Genomic DNA, 22,238 nt, shown 5'->3' with positions numbered 1-22,238 from the left:
GACCTTTTCTTTGCCTTGTCCGATTTCTTTAATTTCACAAATTCCTCCCGGTGGTCTTTTATCTTCTCATAGGGGCCTTTGAAATCGGAGTCTTCCCTTTCTTGACAAAGAAGTCTGTCCAATTTCTTCTTGTAGTCGTTGAACTGTACTGCCATCTTCTTAAGAGCCCACTTCTTAACTCTTCGCTGTATGCTATTCAGCTCGGGATCCTCAGGGTCTGGCCTGTCATTCTCACTATCAGAGTCAGTTGGCTCCGGAAAGATGAAATTTATCAGCAGCTTCCTAAACATCACACTTTTTAATCTCGTGTCGACATAAGTAACTCCTTCGCCCCCCTTTACAGGTTTCTTCCATTCTTGAGTGGTGATCGGGACGGTGTCCCTAACAACAACTCGACATTGACTTACAAACTTTTTTGCGTTATTCTTGGGAGAAATCGGTTCGCCATCTATCGCGATTTCCGTGATGGTGCACCTTTCATGGTCTTCCATCTTTCTGGCCGCGCCTCGTTTAGTTCTGCCAGTAGAGTTTGTTGATCGGGAGGTCTAAAAGAAGAAACAACGTTAATACATGTATATGCACAAATCTGGAGGCTTGGTTAATTAATATATATACACCTCGGCGCCGTCGTGAGCTTCTCCCTCGCAGTCGTCACCTTCTCCCTCACCGGAGCCGTCTCCACGGTTGTCTTGCTCATCTTCCTCACCGGAGGCGTCTCCACGGGTTCGCTCGTCTCCCTCGCCGGATTGGTTTAGGTAAAGAGAGGTGATATCCTCATCATCACGGATAATCTCCTCGACGATGTATTCTTTTTCTAGGTCTCATTCCATAGTTTCTGCAAAGACTTACAAGTTATTCTAATGCTATAAACACAACGAAGCAGTAATTAACCAAGATAATGATATAAATAAATTATCAAATATTAGAGTTACACATATATATAAGTGCAAATAAAGGATAATGCTGAATACATAATCAAAGATCTGAGTTACACATATAGCTCGATCGGTCCCTAATACATCACACTACAAGCTCTCAACGGCGCCGACCGGGTCCCGAGCCGCGCCGGGTGAACACCCAAAGCCACGGAACAGTAACGGGAGCATAGCTAACATGAGATCCCCGCATAACTGACCATCCGGTCCTATACATGGTGTCTAACGCATACATGTAATGGCGAACATGCTCATCCTCCGTTGCAATGCGCTGAGCTACCACCTCCGGCGGGGCCGGCTCCTCTCGAAACGAACGTGGCCCATAAGACCTCCACCGAGAGAATATCCGGGTCGACGACGGGACCCGGATTCCGCACCAAGGTGCGCGCCCCGGAAGATAACACCTCCCGGTGCCACCCCGGCGGAGCCCGGTCCCGAACTTCCCCCAACCGCCGCAACTCCTCTAAAATTGTCCTAGCTCCAGGACGCGGCGGGCGCGGCATCGTATGCAAACTAATATTGAATTTGAATAAATTACTTATGAATATATATATATATATCTTAGTAACAAATACTACTATTTTTGTCTAACACATACATTTTTATCAACATATATTTCTAACATATAAATTTCACTACTACTTCTATAAAAAAAATTGTCTAACATATATTTTCTAACTACAATTTTCTAACATTTTTATCTAACATATTATAAATTCTAAATTCTAAATTTCTAAATTTCACTACTATTTCTAAGATTCTAAGATTTATCTAACATATTCTAAATTCTAAATTTCTATATTTCTAACATTTTCTAACAATTTTCTAACATTTTTATCTAACAATTTTCTAACATTTTTATCTAACAATTTTCTAACATTTCACTACTACAATTTTCTAACATTTTATCTAACATATTCTATATTCTAAATTCTAACAAATATTTTCTAACTACAATTTTCTAAATAGATCTAACTAAAATTTATCTAACTTATATTTCTAAATTTAACTCCTAATTTTTCTAACTAATTAAAAAAAAAGAAAAAAAAAGGAAAAGGCCGGCCGGGGCTCACCTCTAGCCGCGGCTGCCGGCCGGAGCGGGGCGGCGGTTGGCGGCACGGGCGCGGTGGCTGCGCAGGCGGGGGCGGCGCGGGCGCGCGGGCCGGGGCGGGGGCGGCGCGGGCGCGCGGACGCGGAGGAGAGGCGGCGGCGCGGTCGGCGGCGGCGCGGGCGGGCGGGGGAGGCGGCGGCGCGGTCGGCGGTGGCGCGGGCGGGCGGGGAGGCGCGGTCGACGGCGGCGGCGCGGGAGGGCGGGGGAGGCGCGGTCGGCGGCGCGCGGCGAAAATTTGGCAGAGTTTCCCCTGTATTTTGGTCCTCGCGCGAATGGAGAAGAAAGGGCGCGCGCGTGGAAGTTATACACGGGACCTTTTGCACCGGTTGGTGGCTCGAACCGGTGCAAAAGGGTCTTTTGCACCGGTTCGAGCCACCAACCGGTGCAAAAGGCCCCTTTTTTCACTGCCTTTTGTATTTTCCCGCCATTTTTTTTTCGTGTTTCGCGTGGGATAGGTTCCCGCCACGACGCGCGCGTGGTAGGTTCCCGTCAAACGACGCCGCGCGGGATATTTTTCCGCCACGACGCGAGGGATGTTTTCCCTCCACGACGCAAGTGGCGCGTGGTATATTTTCCCGCCACGACGCAAACGGCGCGGGATATTTTCCCTCCACGGCGCCGCGCGGGATATTTTCCCTCTATCAATAGTACGTCCCCGTCTCTCCCACTTCGATGATCACCAAACCCTAGCCCATTGCACAATGCCCCCAAAGCCGCACCCGCCGCCGGTGGAGGTGGACCCGCAGCTCACGGAGATAGAGGAGTGGGAGGAGCTGCAGCGGCAGGAGGCGGCAGCAAGGAGGGCAGCCAGAGGATGAGGTGGACCCGCAGCTTGCAGAGATAGAGGAGTGGGAGGAGGCGGCGCTAGCGGCTACCATAGAAGCATTTGAGAGGCAGAGTCTCCAGGAGCTGCATAAGCGGCCGCGTGTGGCGGATCTGGCTGATAGTGAGGAGATGTATAAGCGTCGTCGTGAGGAGGAGCTGCGGCAGGAGGCGGCAGCCAGGAGGGCAGCAACGGATGCGCGGAAGAACTAGTAGAAGTTGTTATTATTTTAGTTTAAATTTAGTTAATGTTAAATTTCAATAAAGTCGTTGTCGTTGATTTAGTTTAAGTTTAGTTAACGTATCTTGTTAAATTTCAATAAAGTCGTTGTCGTTGATTTAGTTTAAGTTTAGTTAACGTATCTTGTTAAATTTCAATAAAGTCGTTGTCTTTAGTTTATATACCCCTTTTATCCCGGTTCCTGGCTTGAACCGGTGCTAAAGATGGTGGATTTGATTATATACCCCTTTTATCCCGGTTCTTGGCTGAAACCGGTGCTAAAGATGGGGGGCTAAATCTGGGGGAGGCTTATCTGGTGTTTGCCTTATCTGGGGTGGCCTCATCTGGGGGGGGGGATTATTGATACGTCTCCAACGTATCGATAATTTCTTATGTTCCATGCTACTTTATTGATGATACCTACATGTTTTATGCACATTATATGCCATATTTATGCATTTTCTGGAACTAACCTATTAACAAGATGCCGAAGAGCCGCTTGTCTGTTTTCTCGCTGTTTTTGGTTTCAGAAATCCTAGTAAAGAAATATTCTCGGAATTGGACGAAACTTTCGCCCGGGGTCCTATTTTTGCACGAAGCTTCCGGAAGACCGAAGACCTAACGAAGTGGGGCCACGAGGCGGCCGGAAGGGTGGCCGGCGCGGCCCAGGCCCCGGCCGCGCCGACCTACCCCCCGGGCCCCTCGTGTGGCCCCCGCGTTGACCCTCCGCCTACTTAAAGCTTCCGTCGCGAAACCCCCGCACCGAGAGCCACGATACGGAAAACCTTCCGGAGACGCCGCCGCCGCGAATCCCATCTCGGGGGATTCTGGAGATCACCTCCGGCACCCTCGCCGGAGAGGGGATTCATCTCCCGGAGGACTCTACACCGCCATGGTCGCCTCCGGAGTGATGAGTGAGTAGTTCACCCCTGGACCATGGGTCCATAGCAGTAGCTAGATGGTCGTCTTCTCCTTGTTGTGCTTCATTGTTGGATCTTGTGAGCTGCCTAACATGATCAAGATCATCTATATGTAATTCTATATGTTGTGTTTGTCGGGATCCGATGGATAGAGAGTACTATGATTATGGTGATTATCAATCTATTGTTCATGTGTTGTTTATGATCTTGCATGCTCTCCGTTACTAGTAGAGGCTCTGGCCAAGTTTTTGCTCTTAACTCCAAGAGGGAGTATTTATGCTCGATAGTGGGTTCATGCCTCGCATTTACACCGGGACGAGTGACGGAAAGTTCTAAGGTTGTGTTGTGCTGTTGCCACTAGGGATAAAACATTGATGCTATGTCTAAGGATGTAGTTGTTGATTACATTACGCACCATACTTAATGCAATTGTCTCGTTGCTTTGCAACTTAATACCGGAGGGGTTCGGACGATAACCTCGAAGGTGGACTTTTTAGGCATAGATGCAGTTGGATGGCGGTCTATGTACTTTGTCGTAATGCCCAATTAAATCTCACTATATTTATCATATCATGTATATGCATTGTTATGCCTTTCTCTATTTGTCAATTGCCCGACTGTAATTTGTTCACCCAACATGCTTTATCTTATGGGAGAGACACCTCTAGTGAACTGTGGACCCCGGTCCTATTCTTTACATAGCATACAATCTATCGCAATTGTGTTTACTCGTTTTCTTTGCAAACATCTTCCACTCGATACGCTTAATCCTTTGTTACAGCAAGCCGGTGAGATTGACAACCTCACTCGTTTCGTTGGGACAAAGTACTTGGGTTGTGTTGTGCAGGTTCCGCGTTGGCGCCGGAATCCCTGGTGTTGCGCCGCATCACATTTCGCGACCATCAACCTTCAACGTGCTTCTTGGCTCCTACTGGTTCGATTAAACCTTGGTTTCTTTCTGAGGGAAAACTTGCTACTGTGCGCATCATACCTTCCTCTTGGGGTTCCCAACGAACGTGTGAGTTACACGCCATCAATTATCTGGAGGCACATTGCTATATATAGCCCCCTCCGGGAGAGTAGAGAGAGCAGCCTGAGAGGCAACGACCAAGAAGGAAAGAGCCTCTCCAGCGAAGCTTCTCGAAGATGTCTTAGATGGCTGGCCGTCTTAGACATCTTCGGAAGCTTTGCCCGAGTAACTCTTCCCGCAAGTCCCGCTCGGAAGCTGCTAGTATACACCCAACAACCAGTAGCTCAGGGTAAGGAGGGCTTCCGGGAGCTTTTCGAAGGAAAGAGCCTCTCCGGCGAAGCTTCTCGAAGATGTCTTAGATGGCTGGCTGTCTTAGACATCTTCGGAAGCTTTGCCCGAGTAACTCTTCCCGTAAGTCCCGCTCGGAAGCTGCTAGTATACACCCAACAACCAGTAGCTCAGGGTAAGGAGGGCTTCCGGGAGCTTTTCGAAGGAAAGAGCCTCTCCGGCGAAGCTTCTCGAAGATGTCTTAGATGGCTGGCCGTCTTAGACATCTTCGGAAGCTTTGCCCGAGTAACTCTTCCCGCAAGTCCCGCTCGGAAGCTGCTAGTATATATACACCCAACAACCAGTACCTCAGGGTAATTAAAGAGGGCTTCCGGGAGCTTCTCGAAGGAAAGAGCATTTAGTTCAAACGACCAATGTTACTGATACACAACAAACGCTTCACAATATGAGCTCATCAAGGTACAGGATAATAATTAATACATTATGATCGCTTCGACCGTAACCATGGAGTATCTTCAGCATTTAACGCGATGGTTGGATCAATGTTCACTCTGAAGGGCGGAATTTCAGCAAACTTATTATAATCTTCTGACATGTCTGTCTTGTCCTCGACTCCCACGATGATTCTTTTCCTTGAAAGAACTATGTGACGCTTTGGCTCATCGGATGAGCTCGTTTCCTTATGTTTTCTTTTCTTCGGTCTGGAGGACATGTCCTTCACATAGAAAACCTGAGCCACATCATTGGCTAGGACGAATGGTTCGTCTCTGTAACCAAGATTGTTGAGATCCACTGTTGTTATTCCGTACAGCTGGTCTACCTTTACCCCTTTTCCATCAAGCTTGAACCATTTGCACCGAAACAAAGGGATCTTAAAAGAAGGTCCATAGTCAAGTTCCCATATCTCCTCTATGTAACCATAATATGTGTCCTTTTCCCCACTCGTTAGTGTTTGTTGCATCAATGCGGACACCACTGTTTTGGTTGGTGCTCTTTTTATCTTGGGCGAACGTGTAGAAGGTATTTCCATTTATCTCGTACCCCTGGAAAGTCAGTATAGTCGAAGATGGTGACCCGGCCAACAAGTAAAATTGATCATCAATGGCGTTGTTATTCATGAGATGTGTTCGGAGCCAACCGCCGAATGTCTGCATATGTTTATGTGTAATCCAGTCTTCAGACTGCCCCGGATATTCGGAGCGTACAATATTCTTGTGATCAGTGATATACGGGGCCACCAAGGTGGAACTTTGTAGAACTGTGTAGTGTGCTTGAGTGAAAGAAATGCCGTCCCTACATATCATTGATTTCCTTCCTAGCGTGCCTTTTCCACTTAGTCGCCCCTCATGTCGCGATTCAGGAACACCAATCGACCGAAGGTCGGGAATAAAGTCAACACGGAACTCGATGACCTCCTCTCGTTCCATAGCCCTTGGAGATGCTTCCTTCCGGCCTAGCACGGTTATGAACATATTTCTTTAAGACCCCCATGAACCTCTCGAAGGGGAACATATTGTGTAGAAAGACAGGACCGAGGATGGCAATCTCTTCGACAAGGTGAACCAGGAGATGTGTCATAATATTGAAGAAAGATGGTGGAAACACCAACTCAAAGCTAACAAGAAATTGCACCACATCCTTCTGTAACCTTGGAAGACTAGCTGGATCGATTACCTTCTGAGATATTGCATTAAGGAATGCACATAGCTTTACAATGGGTATTCGAACATTTTCCGGCAGAAGCCCCCTCAGTGCAACCGGAAGCAACTGCGTCATAATAATGTGGCAGTCATGCGACTTCAGGTTTTGGAATTTTTTCTCCGCCATATTTATAATTCCCTTTATATTTGATGAGAATCCAGACGGCACCTTGATACTGTAAAGGACTTCAAAAAAGATTTCCTTCTCTGCTTTGGTAAGAGCGTAGCTGCCAGGACTTAAGCGACTCCCTGTATCCGTCTTGTAATCCTGTTCTTGCTTGTTCTTTGGGACTTTCATATGATACTAGTCCTCCCTTGCTTCTGGTGTATCTTTTGTCTGCCCATACACGCCTAAGAAGCCTAGCAGGTTCACGCAAAGATTCTTCGTCACATGCATCACGTCGATTGAAGAGCGGACCTCTAGGACTTTCCAATAGGGTAGATCCCAAAATATAGATTTTTTCTTCCACATGGGTGCGTGTCCGGTAACAACCTCTTTGGGAACAGATTTTTTCTTCGAAGCCTTTTTTTTGGGAACATATTGGCCGCCAGGACCCTTTCCAAATATTACTTTTATGTCCTTGACCATATCAAGTAAAGCATCACCTGTACGGAGTTCAGGCTTCTCCGTGATCCGCCTCACCTCCGAAATGATTGCCTTTCTTTCGACGGGGTGCCTCTTTGGAAGAAATCGACGATGCCCCGTGTACACAACCTTCTTACATTTCTTCAAATAAGCACCTTCGGTCTCATCTAAGCAGTGCGTGCATGCATTGTATCCCTTGTTTTTCTGTCCTGAAAGGTTACTAAGAGCAGGCCAATCATTGATGGTCACGAAAAGCAACGCTCGTAGGTTGAATGACTCCTGTTTGTACTCATCCCATGCAAGAACACCTGGTTTGCTCCACAACTGTAAGAGTTCTTCAAATAATGGCCGTAGGTAAACATCAATGTCGTTGCCGGGTTGCTTTGGGCCTTGGATGAGCACTCGGCATCATAATGAACTTCCGCTTCATGCACAACCAAGGCGGAAGGTTATAGATACATAGAGTTACAGGCCAGGTGCTATGACTGCAGCTCTGCTCCCCAAAAGGATTCATTCCATCTGTACTTAGACCAAACCTTAAGTTCCTCACGTCATCTTGATACGTCCAAAACGTATCTACTTTCCCGAACACTTTTGCTATTGTTTTGCATCTAATTTGTGTATTTTGGATACAACTAACACGGACTAACGCTGTTTTCAGCAGAACTGCTCTGGTGTCTCGTTTTTGTGCAGAAATCCAACTTTCGGGAAAATCCTCGGAATTCTTGCGAAGGCCCTATTTTACCAAAATATTGACGGAGCCGGAAGGGCAAAGGAGGTGGAGGCCCGAGGGCCCCACACCACATGGCGGCGCGGGCCGAGGGGGCCCGCGCGGCCATGTGGTGTGGCCCCTCGGCCGGCCTCCGACGCCCCCCTTCGGACTACTTATTGGTTTCGACCTGAAAACGCACGGGGAGAAGTCGAAGTCGCCAGAAACCCTCCATAGAGCCGCCACATCGCGAAACTCCGTCTCGGGAGCCAGAAGTCTCCGTTCTGGCACTCCGCCGGGACGGGGAATTGGAGGAGATCTTCACCGCCATCACCGCCAACGCCTCTCCATCAACCAGCAATGTTTCCCCCATCCATGTGTGAGTAATTCCCCCGCTGTAGGCTGAAGGGGATGGTAGGGATTGGATGAGATTGGTCATGTAATAGTCATAAGATTGTTAGGGCATAGTGCCTAGTATCCGTAGATGTCACTTTTATGATATTGTTGCAACTTGTTATGCTTAATGCTTGTCACTAGGGCCCGAGTGCCATGATCTCAGATCTGAACATGTTATTGATTCATGAAGATATTCGTTGTTTATGATCTTACCCGCAAGTTGTATACACATGTCGCTGTCCGGAACCAATGGCCCCGAAGTGACGAAATCGGGACAACCGGAGGGGATGGTAGTGATGTGAGGATCACATGTGTTCACGGAGTGTTAATGCTTTGCTCCGGTACTCTATTAAAAGGAGTACCTTAATATCCAGATAGTTTCCCTAGAGGCCCGGCTGCCACCGGCTGGTAGGACAAAAGATGTTGTGCAAGTTTCTCATTGCGAGCACGTACGACTAAATATGGAACACATGCCTATTGATTGATTAGTACTTGGATACCGTTTTATTATTATCTGCAAATGCCCATGCTTTGATTGTTACATGAGTTTCTCTCATCCATGCAACGCCCGTTAAATCCGTCCCCGTGCCTACGGTATTTTAATCCTGCTGTTTACTATAATCACTACTCGCTGTCTTTATTTCACCGCTGCTCGTTATTTCACTATTTCCACTGCCATAAAACTGTTACTACTCGATAAACTCTTGCGAGCAAGTCTGTTTCCAGTGTGCAGCTGAATTGACAACTCCGCTTGTTAAGGCTTACAAGTATTCTTTGTCTCCCCTTGTGTCGAATCAATAAATTGGGTAATACTTCCCTCGAAGACTCGTTGCGATCCCCTATACTTGTGGGTCATCAAGACTATTTTCCGGCGCCGTTGCCGGGGAGCATAGCTTTATTTGGAAGTTCACTTGGATTGATATTGTTCGCTGCAAATTCTCCATCATGGGTAAACCTCGCGATACTAAGATCGCCATATTACCATCCACTACAAGAAAAGGTACAACTCCGAGTACCTCTGCTGCTCTTGATTCACCATCCGTGATTGATAAACTTGTTTCACCGCCACATGCTTCACGTGCTCGGTACTTCTGCTGAATCTGAAAATTCTCATAATATTGATAATGTTTCTGCTGTGCTTGATGATAGTGGTTCATTGGGATCTTTTCTAGATGCTACAATTGCTAAGTCTAGACAAATTGAAAATACCGAAACTCCTAATGAAAATGCTGCTACACCTATTAATTCACCTGAGTCTGTTGAATATTCTAGTGATGATCTTGATGAAGATTATGTAGAGCTTGATGATGATTTTATTGAAAAATGCAATGCTACTACTGATGCAAGAAAAATTAAAAAGTTGCTTGCGAGAACATGCTCGTTAGATATAAACCATCTCCTGATCCTAAATTTGCCACATCTCCTATAAACATTAGGGATAAAGATTATGATTTTTCTCTTGATCTATCTCATATAGCTATTGTTGAGAAAACACCCTTTTGTGGTACTGAAAAAGAAAGTGCTGTTGAACACTTGACTGAGTTATCTACTCTTAGTGGCGTGTTTTCTGATGATGTTAAGATGCGTACTTATTTTGTCGCTAAAATTTTTCCTTTCTCATTAAAGGATGATGCTAAAACTTGGTATAATAATTTGCCTCCTGGTTCTATTAAAAGTCCAATTGACTTGCGTGATGTTTTCTTTCGAAAATACTTTCCTGCTAGTGCTCAACACGCTGCTTTGCAGAGAATTTATAATTTTGACCAGGAAGATGGAGAGAAATTGCCTGAGGCTTGGGCTAGATTTTGTTCTCTTATTAGAGCTCAGCCTGACCATGATTTGGAAAAGCATGATTTACTTGATATATTTTATAGTGGACTAACTATTGAGTCTAGGGCATACCTGGATAGTTGTGCTCGGTTGTGTTTTTAGGAAAAGAACTCCAGAAGACGCTGAAGAATTATTGGCTAAAATAGGCCGGAATCATGATGATTGGTCTACACCTGAACCAACCCCGACACCGATAGTGAAGAAGAGGGGTATGATTAAATTAAATGATGAAGATGTGAGGGAAGCCAAGAAGTCTCTTAAAGAGAAGGGTATTAAACCTGAAGATGTGAAGAATTTACCTCCTATAGAAGATATATGTGAGACAATTCCCCCTTCATCCATGATTGAGGTACACTCGCTTCAACACTTTACTAGGGAAGATATTCCGTATTCAAAATCTCCTGCTCAATGCTTAGATGAATTTGATAATTATATTGTTAAGCAAGAAAACTTTAATATGAGAGTAGAGAATCATTTAATGGAAAATTCCCGAGCTATTAGTGAATTGCATGATATTGTGGAGAGAACCTCCAATGATGTTAAGATACTTGTTAAACATTTTCAAATGGTTCAAACTCAAATTGATCAACTTACTAAAGTGCAAAATGACTTGTTGGGAAATAATTCTAAAGAAAAACATGCTTGTGAAGTAACAACTAGAGGTGGTGCTTCTACCCAGGATCCTCTATATCCTGAAGGGCATCCCAAAAGAGTTGAACAAGATTCTCAACTAACTAAAACTAGTGCTCCATCTAAGAAAAAGAAAAAGAAACATAAGAATGTTGTAGAATCCTCTGAACCTGTTAATGATCCTAATAGTATTTCTATTTCGATGCTGAAACCGAAAGTGGTAATGAACATGAGGAAGATAATGATAAGAATGATACTCCTGATAAAGAAGAAATTGAAAAAGAACCTGAAAAGCATGCTAAAAATAAAAAGTACACTAAAGAAGATTTTATTACTGAGAAACATGGTAATGAAAGAGAACCTTGGGTTCAAAAGCAAATGCCTTTTCCTGCTAAGAAACTAAAATCAAAGGAGGATGAACATTATAATAAATTTTGTGATTGGATGAAACCTTTATTTTTGCAAATCCCTTTGACTGATGCTATTAAATTGCCTCCTTATTCAAAGTATATGAAAGATATTGTTACTAACAAAAGGAAAGTCCCCAATGAGGAAATTTCTACTATGCTCGCTAATTACTCCTTCAATGGTAAGATTCCCAAGAAGTTGGGCGACCCAGGTATACCGACTATTCCTTGTTCCATCAAGAATAATTATGTTAGAACTGCTCTATGTGATTTGGGAGCAGGTGTGAGTGTGATGCTTTTTTCTCTTTATAAGAGACTTGATTTAGATAAATTGATACCAACTGATATATCTTTGCAAATGGCTGATAAATCTACTGCTATTCCTGTTGGTTTATGTGAAAATGTTCCTGTTCAAGTTACTCAGCATTGCTTGATATTAACTGATTTTGTTGTGTTGGAAATGCCTGAAGATGATAATATGTCCATTATTCTTGGAAGACCCTTTCTTAATACTCGCAGGGGCTGTTATTGATTGCAATAAAGGCATGGTTACTTTCAATGTTGATGATAAGGAACATACTGTCTATTTTCCCAAGAGGATTGATAAAGTATGTGGAGTCAATACAATTTTTAATGTGAAAACTATCAAAGTGGGATCCATTGATTGTCCTATATATGAGCCTAAAGAAGAATATCAAACTCTTGTGATTGGATCCATATCAATTCAATATAAGGTAACATGATTGATTTGAGGTTTATTTCTTCTTATGTCATATAAAATTTATTTGGTAGCAAGACTTGATCAACCTTGTTAACAAGTATATTTTATTGCATAAAAGAGCTAAACAACACTTCTTTCTTTCTTTCTTTCTCCCTTCACCTATTTTACTTGCTGTAGCACTTTTGTTTTGCAATATGCTTTAGTCATTTAAGATTTTAGAAATCATTTTCCTGCGCAGTAATCATTAATTTAATACCCAGAAATGTGCATTTTTCGAAGTTCTCTAAAAATTACAAAAATTACACCGTTGGTCCTATTTTTCGACGAGGCACCTGGGAGCACCAGAGGATGACCTGTGGGGCACCAGGGGTGCCACACCATAGGCCGGCGCGGCCAGCAAGGGGGCCGCGCCACCTTGTGGTGTGGGCCACCCCTTGCCCCACTTCATCATCTCTTCCTCCCAGCATCTTCTCTCTCCCGAAAAAGCTCGTACCAAGTTTCTCTCACTCGTGTTTCTGCTCAAGAACTCGCGATTTTTCGATCTCCTTGCTCAGCCCAGATTTCTGTTTGAAATTTGGCACATTTACTCCTTAGTATGTGATTCCTTTGATTGTCCAATTAGAATTTCATTTGGTTGAGTATATCTTGAATATTTTGCTGCTGTAGATAACATGTTTAGTGAGCTTGCATGCTTGTTCTAAGTGGTAGAAACTAGTTTTGATGCATGTTTAGTACTCTAGCAAGTTCCTATAGTAGTTCCCTTCAATTACACACCTTGAAATCAAATTTTATAATGATTGTTGAAAATTTCAGAAAATGGAAGAAGGTGTGCCCCAATTGAACCAAGAAGAGTTGGAGGTACAGCAAGTCATGAGAGTTCATCGTGAAGAGGGAGTATACCCCTCTTATTACCCATGCACGGACTTTATGCGGAATGCAGGAATCCTGCAAGACGTTCAAACACTAATTTCCAATGCAGGATTGGGAGATTTTGCTGTTGGTGAACCTCACCAATATGCTAAACTAACGGTGTCGGTTGTGCAGGATTTCGAGTTTCACCGGTCTCAAACTGACCCCATGGTCCGGTATAAGATTTATAACAAAACTATCGACTTGCCTTTCAGTGATTTTTGTACAGCGATTAGAGTGCCGCGATGGGGATCTTGCGAGAAGATCAGGGGAACACCGCGGGAGCTCTCGAATCTTTATACAAGGATTTGTAATGGGAGGAGCTTCTCCAATGATGGTGGTAAGATTAGTAGCATTCAACATCCAGCCATCCGCTATTTTGCCTATTTCATTACAAAGTGCGTTCTTGCGAGAAGAACTGGAGGTAAATTATCTGTCCCAGACTTGGCTTTCTTAGCTGCTGCTTTGCAACAGGATAGGACTTATAATTTGGGTGCTTTAATAGCTTGTAGACTTGCTACTAACCGTGAGAAAGGAGGAATTTGTGGAGGTCTTATTGCCTCTCGCTTATTGGCTATGCATGGTGTAGGTCCTCACCATTTAGATATTCCGCTTTCTATAGAGAAACTTGATGTTTTCTCCATGATCAGGCATGAGTTTATTTCAGATGCATCTAGTTTGAACAACCTGCATTATAGGATAACTTTGTATAAGAAAAGTTGGAGTATAACTAAGAAAATTGAAAAATTAGTACGCTTGCCTGCACCTGCTTTGTTTAACCTTGATGCCAGGGACGGGTGGTCGATCACAGAAAATGAGCTAAACGCATACATAGAAAGGGAAAGCCGTCGTGCGAGGGAAGATGTGGAGGAGACCGAGGAGCATCCCGACTCTTCATCCGATGCAGCAAGCTCCTCATATCAACATCATGGTCATGTGGAGCCTCCACGATATTCTTCTGCGCAGGGGCCCTATTACCACTCCATGTATGATCCACCGGCGTGGAACTCCGACCCTCGTTGGGAATGAACTCCACTTGGGCCAAAAGCCTAAGCTTGGGGGGAGGTATACCGGCATCACTCATTCTTTGCATATTATGGTTGCTGGATACTTGTACATACTTGTTTAGTCTCTTAGAGTGGTTTTCTAATGAGAGGGAGATGATATTTGGGGAAGTGCTGTCCAAAAACAGATTCTGTGCTGTTACCAAAAAAATTCGTACGCACAGCCAGAACTTTATTTTGAGTTGCCAATTTTTGAGCATGTTCCTCAGGTTGTTATCTAACTTTCATTAGTTGAACACTTTTTGGTCTGAGCAATGGAAGATTTTTGTTAATTTCGATTTCTGTACTGCTGTCAGGATTTGGCAGATTTCTGTCATCCTGCTTTTCTGTGTTTCTGTTAGTTTGCATTCTTTTGTTTTCGCTTTGTTTCTTTCCTAAAACACAAAAATACCAAAAATATTTCTGTTGTTTCTCTTCACAATTTGTTTATTTAGTTCTTTGCTCTTATTTTACTTCGTTTGCTATCGTTAGTTTGCTATAAGAAAATCCAAAAAGATTTTGCTTTGTTTGCTTGTTTTCTTTCGTTCTTGTTTCTAATTCGAAAACACCAAAAATATTTGCTGTTCTTCTTTGGTTTGTAAAGTTCATCATGAGTTCAATGGTCTTCGGTGGCTGGAGCGTGGTTTTCATTTCATATTATCCAAGCTACACAAGTGAAAAGGCAATAATGACGATCTACGACAATCTGATTGTGGTGAGAGGCTGGTATGAACTCTATTTGCTTTCATTTTTGTACATATACTCATCCATATGATCATGCTTAGTTGGTTCATGTGAGGTATATGTTATTTGAGAAAGTCTAGTAGTTCATGATCTCTCATGTTTAGTTCCAATCTATTAATATGAGTAGCATGTCATGGATGTTTGCTTGCATTGTTTTATTCATAAGTAAGTATGGCATTGTGGTATCCTCCTCTGAATAATTCATTTATATCGACTTGGCACATGCTCACGCATGCATATGACTGAACAAAAAGTCAATTAAGCCTCGATGATTTATATTGCTTCGAGTTCTTGTATCACTTTTATGCCTCCGTTAATTTATTTTGCCGCAAGCATGATTATGACGATTACTTGCTCTCTTGATTTGTCGCTCCCTAGTCTTTTGCTAGCCTTCACTTGTACTGAGCGGTGACGCCGCTCGTGCTTCCAAACACCTGAAAACCAAGTTGTTCCAAAAGTGTCCACCATAAATACCTATGCATGGCATTTCAAACCATTCCAAGTAAATTCTCATGCGTTACCTTTAAAACTTTCAAAATGCTTCTCAATTTGTGTTAATGTTTCATAGCTCATGAGGAAGTATGTGGTGTTTAGCTTTCAACCTTGTCATTTACTTTTGACGGACTCTCATATGGACTAGTGGCACATCCGCTTATCCAATAATTTTGCAAAAAGAGCCGGCAATGGGATTCCCGAGTCCCGAATTAATTAACTTAAATAGACACTCCTCCATAGTTTGTGATTGTTGGACGGCACCCGAAGGATTCGGTTAGCCATGGCTTGTGTGAGCAAAGGTTGGGGGAGTGTCATCATCATAATAAAACTTAAATAAAAAGGCACTCCTTCATGGTATGTGATTGTTGGCGGGCACCCGAGGATTCGGTTAGCCATGGTTTGTGAAAGAAAGGTTGGAAGGAGTGCCAACCAAAAATAAATAAAATGGGAGCCGCTCTTGTGAGTCCGGTTGATGAGGTAGTTAGTGTACCCATTACCATTCGTTGACAACAACAAACACCTCTCAAAATAATTTTACTCCTGCTTTACAAATGAAAAGCTCTAGCACATGTTAATCCCTGCTTCCCTCTGCGAAGGGTCAATCTTTTACTTTTATGTTGTGTCTCCATTCTTTCTTTGAGCACTGTCTTGAGAGCACAACTCGTCATTCTTAGTATAATATGCTTGTCTCAAAATATGATTGATTGTGGTATAACTTTGATGCTTTTATCTTTGACAATCACTACTTCTAGTCTTTCTATGAACTCAAGAGGTGCCTCGGCATTTATGTTTTGCCGATCAAATACAAGCAAGCGAGATACCACTTTATCATATTCTCTTATGAACATTGCAATCCTGCTTATATACATGATTCATGGTGCTTATTATTAATTGTTGGTACTTCTTCATGATTGACATAGCTGTTGGATGATCTTATTTGCATGTATCTCATTATGAACTGCTTAAGTATTAGCCATAGCATGAGAATATATACATCATATGAGCAAATGTGTTCGTGAAAGTTCTTTTATCGCTCGCTTGTTAATCGAATTGCTTGAGGACAAGCAATAAGCTAAGCTTGGGGGAGTTGATACGTCCAAAACGTATCTACTTTCCCGAACACTTTTGCTATTGTTTTGCCTCTAATTTGTGTATTTTGGATACAACTAACACGGACTAACGCTGTTTTCAGCAGAACTGCTCCGGTGTCTCGTTTTTGTGCAGAAATCCAACTTTCGGGAAAATCCTCGGAATTCTTGCAGAAGGCCCTATTTTACCAAAATATTGACGGAGCCAGAAGGGCAAAGGAGGTGGAGGCCCGAGGGCCCCACACCACATGGCGGCGCGGCCCAGAGGGGGCCCGCGCGGCCATGTGGTGTGGCCCCCTCGGCCGGCCTCCGACGCCCCCCTCGGACTACTTATTGGTTTCGACCTGAAAACGCACGGGGAGAAGTCGAAGTCGCCGTAAACCCTCCGGAGAGCCGCCACATCGCGAAACTCCGTCTCGGGAGCCGAAGTCTCCGTTCGGCACTCCGCCGGGACGGGGAATTGGAGGAGATCTTCACCGCCATCACCGCCAACGCCTCTCCATCAACCAGCAATGTTTCCCCCATCCATGTGTGAGTAATTCCCCCGCTGTAGGCTGAAGGGGATGGTAGGGATTGGATGAGATTGGTCATGTAATAGTCATAAGATTGTTAGGGCATAGTGCCTAGTATCCGTAGATGTCACTTTTATGATATTGTTGCAACTTGTTATGCTTAATGCTTGTCACTAGGGCCCGAGTGCCATGATCTCAGATCTGAACATGTTATTGATTCATGAAGATATTCGTTGTTTATGATCTTACCCGCAAGTTGTATACACATGTCGCTGTCCGGAACCAATGGCCCCGAAGTGACAGAAATCGGGACAACCGGAGGGGATGGTAGTGATGTGAGGATCACATGTGTTCACGGAGTGTTAATGCTTTGCTCCGAGTACTCTATTAAAAGGAGTACCTTAATATCCGAGTAGTTTCCCTAGAGGCCCGGCTGCCACCGGCTGGTAGGACAAAAGATGTTGTGCAAGTTTCTCATTGCGAGCACGTACGACTAAATATGGAACACATGCCTATTGATTGATTAGTACTTGGATACCGTTTTATTATTATCCGCAAATGCCCATGCTTTGATTGTTACATGAGTTTCTCTCATCCATGCAACGCCCGTTAAATCCGTCCCTGTGCCTACGATATTTTAATCCTGCTGTTTACTATAATCACTACTCGCTGTCTTTATTTCACCGCTGCCGTTATTTCACTATTTCCACTGCCATAAAACTATTACTACTGATAAACTCTTGCGAGCAAGTCTGTTTCCAGGTGCAGCTGAATTGACAACTCCGCTGTTAAGGCTTACAAGTATTCTTTGTCTCCCCTTGTGTCGAATCAATAAATTGGGTAATACTTCCCTCGAAGACTGTTGCGATCCCCTATACTTGTGGGTCATCACATCTGCAAAGTCCGGGAACTCTCTATCGATTTTCCTCCACTGCGACCCATCAGCGGGGTGTCTCAGCTTCTCGTCTTTCTTACGGTCTTCTTTGTGCCATCGCAACAACCTGGCATGCTCTTTATTTCCGAACGGACGTTTCAACCGTGGTATTATAGGAGCATACCACATAACCTTGGCAGGAACCCTCTTCCTAGGGGGCTCGCCCTCAACATCACCAGGGTCATCTCGCCTGATCTTATACCGTAGTGCATTGCATACCGGACATTTTTCCAAATTTTCGTACTCAACGCGGTAGAGGATGCAGTCATTAATGCATGCATGTATCTTCAGCACCTCTAATCCTAGAGGGCAGAGAACCTTCTTTGCTTCGTACGTACTGTCAGGCAATTCGTTATCCTTTGGAAACCTCCTCTTCATTATTTTCAGTAACTTCTCAAATGGCTTGTCACATATACCAGCCTCCGCCTTCCATTGCAGCAACTCCGAGTGTGGCACCGAGCTTTGTGTTGCCATCTTCGCAATTTGGGTATAACTTCTTTTTGTGATCATCTAACATGCCCTTTAACTTTCGCTTCTCGTTTTCAGTTTCTGCATCTCTGTGTGCATCAGCGATGGCCCGACGAAGATCATCATCAACGGGCTCATCTGATGCCTCTTCATCTTCATCACCTCCACCTGCCTCCTCATCTTCATCATGCCCTGCTGCAGTATCACCGTAGTTAGGGTACATATCATCATCCTCTTCTTCTTCGTCGTCGTCTTCCATCATAACCCCTCTTTCTCCATGCTTGGTCCAACAATTATAGCTGGGCATGAAACCTTTCCAAAGCAGGTGGGAGTGAATGACTTGCCATCTAGGGTATTGCTTTAAGTTCCGGCAATCAACACATGGACAACATATATAACCATCCGCCTGTGGGTTTTCCTCAGCCACACGGAAAAATTCTTTCAGGCCCGAAGTGAACTCAGGCAGACGTCGGTCAACGTACATCCATTACCGCCGGTTCATCTACATCAAATAATTAAGTTTATCAAAAAACCATTACAAAACATCATAATATATATATATATATAGTGGATATTAGCACCGTACAAATGAAAGGATAAAGTTGTTTAACCTTGATTGATGAGGGAAAGAAAGAGGAGAAAGCTTAAGTGTCGCTCCGGCACCTCATCTCGTTTTTGTTTTGTGTAAAATCAAGCGGCATCATTCTCTCAGACATTTCATCGAGCACCTTGTGTGCATGCCAAAGAAATGCAAGGTAGCACTCAACACACACACCTTTCTCCTAGAAAAAGTAAAGTTGTGAATTGGCTGGTTGGAGGTGAGCTGATATAGGGCTGGGGACCTTTTGCACCGGTTCGTGTTACAAACCGGTGCAAATGAGCTATCTTTTGCACCGGTTCGTAACACCAACCGGTGCAAAAGGTTCCTCGGCTGACACGTGCCTGGCGACAAACCTTTTGCACCGGTTTGTGTTACGAACCGGTGCAAAAGATAGCTCATTTGCACCGGTTTGTAACACGAACCGGTGCAAAAGGTCCCTCGGCCGGCTGCTCCCCACGAACCGGTGCTAATGACCCCCTTTAGCACCGGTTCATGCCAAATCCGGTGCAAAAGCCATCTGGGGCAAAAAACGAAAGCCCTTGTTTCTACTAGTGTGAAAAAGAGATGATCAACTAGCCAGCAGCTATGATTAAGAAGAAGTGGTGGCGTGTGAACAAAGATGGCTGTGACTGTGAGCACAGCTTGGTATGTAGTGGCTTCCTTTTTTTCAAGTACCCTCAGTATTTATAGATTCAGCGATGGTATGTCATATATTTCAGCTTCCATTGGACCAAGGTGGTGGTGAAGGAAAGGTTTTGTACATTGACGCACATGGGACATTCAGACCACAGAGGCTCCTCCATATAGCTAACAGGTGACTCCTTGATTGCATTGGGAACTTATTGCAAGGGGTTTGGTTCAGCAATGCTCGAGCTTTATTTAGCTGCATGGCACATATGTTTGTTCATTTTGCTTTTTGACATGATTTGAGCAGCAAATAGTAGATGGGTCTTCCTTTTCTTGCAGAGAGTAGAACATGATACTATGAGTTCATAATTTGGCTTTGCAATAACACTTTAGTAGGGTAAAGACAATGTAGCTACGAGCGGTAGGGTCAGCAAACTCTGACCTTTTCTTTTGTTTTTGTTAGTTGCAAGGTTTTGACCTTACTCACAGCAGAATTAGGACTTCTTAAAATGATCTTGATGTATTGCAGTTAGTTTGAGATTAGTCTTAGCTATTTTGCCTTCTCAAATTGTTAATTGTGATGTGTTATCTGCATAACCTACTATTTTACTATTTTTAGAAGCATGACTTGTTATTTTACAGGTACCTGCGCTGATCTATTTTAACCAGTACGACGATGCAATGATATAATGCATAAAGTGTGCACCTTGTGATCTCGGATCATTCTGAAGCTATTGTTAAAGATCATGCTAACAAGTGGAATGATTTTTTCCTTTTGTTTTGTTTGTCCGTGCCATCATGCTTAAAGTGGTTGTCTGAAGGTATGGTCCCTTCCACTGAATTTCGGAGGGCTAATCTCATAAATAGGTGTTTTTATCTGTTTCTTAGGTGGCTCACTTTCTGGGATTTATCCATCTAATTAATAAACTTTTAAATCTTTTTTTAGTTCAGGTGGACATAAAGCCATGTGAGGTATCAAGTTATGTTGTTTGCTTCTCGTACCTGTGGAGTTTCTTTAAAAGGTAAATCCTTTTTCCCAGCCATGCATGCCTCTAGAACTTAAAAGAATCATGACCGTTTCTTGATTCCTTGGTAGTAATAAATAACTTTGATGGGTGGTTTAGTATTTCAAGTTTCTCTATCGGCATAAGCGGGCTGCATATGGACGAGTCTTTGTGCAACTGAATTATTTTTCCTCGATACCAACGATATCGATTGGATTTATTGTCAATAAGCATCAATGACAATATCAGCACCATGAAGAGCTGATGTTGGAGAGCTTGTTTGAGACTGAGAAGTGGGAACTTGACCGCGACACGAGTCCACTGCTCCGTCATCAACAACAAACTCACTCATAACTTCATAAGGCAGGCTCCCATATCTTCTCCTTCATTTCCAGCGTTGCCATCACTGTGCAACCCGATGCAGGTATTTCTCTTTCTTTATCCCCACTCACAAATCTTTCTCTCTATATTCTACGTGTATAGATTTCTTTAAGATTTGCCTCTTGTTGTTGGCTTTTGTTCAGATAGAAGGGCCAACTTGGGAGAATCGATTTGGTGAACATAAAGGTATGATCAGCTAGGCCTAAAACACTCCTACTTGCTAATTGTATGCATTTTTGTTCATCTCGATTAAGCCTTGCCCACTTCATTTGTAGAGGTATGTGTAGGTTGTATTTCTCGATTAATCCCTTTAGTTGCTGTTGTTGACGATGCTGCTTCCCTTAGTTTCTTCACCTTTTTTCTTAATGTTTCTTGAGTATTTGGTTAATTTCTGATAGGATTGAACTATATGTTATTTCTTTGATGCTCATGAATTGCTTGCAGGTAGATTGTAGATACCAATAAAAAACAGTTTCTTCACACCAGGTTAACCATTGCTTTGCAAGCTGAGCTAATGCGTGTACAAGCAAGAGAGCGTGCTTGCGCGACGGCTCCGGTGATTCCGCTCGCTAAGCGAGCTGGACCACGAGGTTGCTTTGGCCATCTTTGTGGGTAATAAGCTGTGAAAAATGATTCGTCGGTGAGGTTGGTATTCACTTTCTTGTGCTTTTATCCTCAGCATTCATAACAGTTCCATAGAAGATCACGAGTCCAGTATTTGGTTAAATGCTGGAGGGATTAGTTGTTTCTTTCAATAGTTCCATAGAAGATCACGATTCCATTTTTTGTTTATGCTCAAGAAGTGCCTGATGATCTACTTGAGAGTAGATTTATAAATTTCATCAGAAAACATAAAATTGGGTTTTATTTTTGTGAAGCTATGTGCTGTAGATGAGCAAGTTTGTGTGAATTTGTGGTTTTCAGCTCCTTTTGAATTTCAGTGATAACTACTAAAGGCTAATTTTATTTCAGGGAGTGAAGCATCAATGTAAACCCATTATCGAAGTGGCCATGGCTATGGAAGCCAGCCTGCACTTGATCTCCAGATTATGTTGGAGGTTGCTAGCAGGAAAGATTGTTATCGTTCGATCGCGTTTTGGTGGTTTACAGATGATGCGCACAGGGAAGGCGGCTTTCGCTGGTGTGTGGTATGATCCCCATCTCTGCCAAGTTATGTTTTGTTATCA

The sequence above is a fragment of the Lolium rigidum genome, chromosome 4 (genome assembly GCF_022539505.1).
Source record: "Lolium rigidum isolate FL_2022 chromosome 4, APGP_CSIRO_Lrig_0.1, whole genome shotgun sequence".
NCBI classification, from domain to species: domain Eukaryota; kingdom Viridiplantae; phylum Streptophyta; class Magnoliopsida; order Poales; family Poaceae; genus Lolium; species Lolium rigidum.
Note: the sequence above shows the minus strand (reverse complement) of the source record.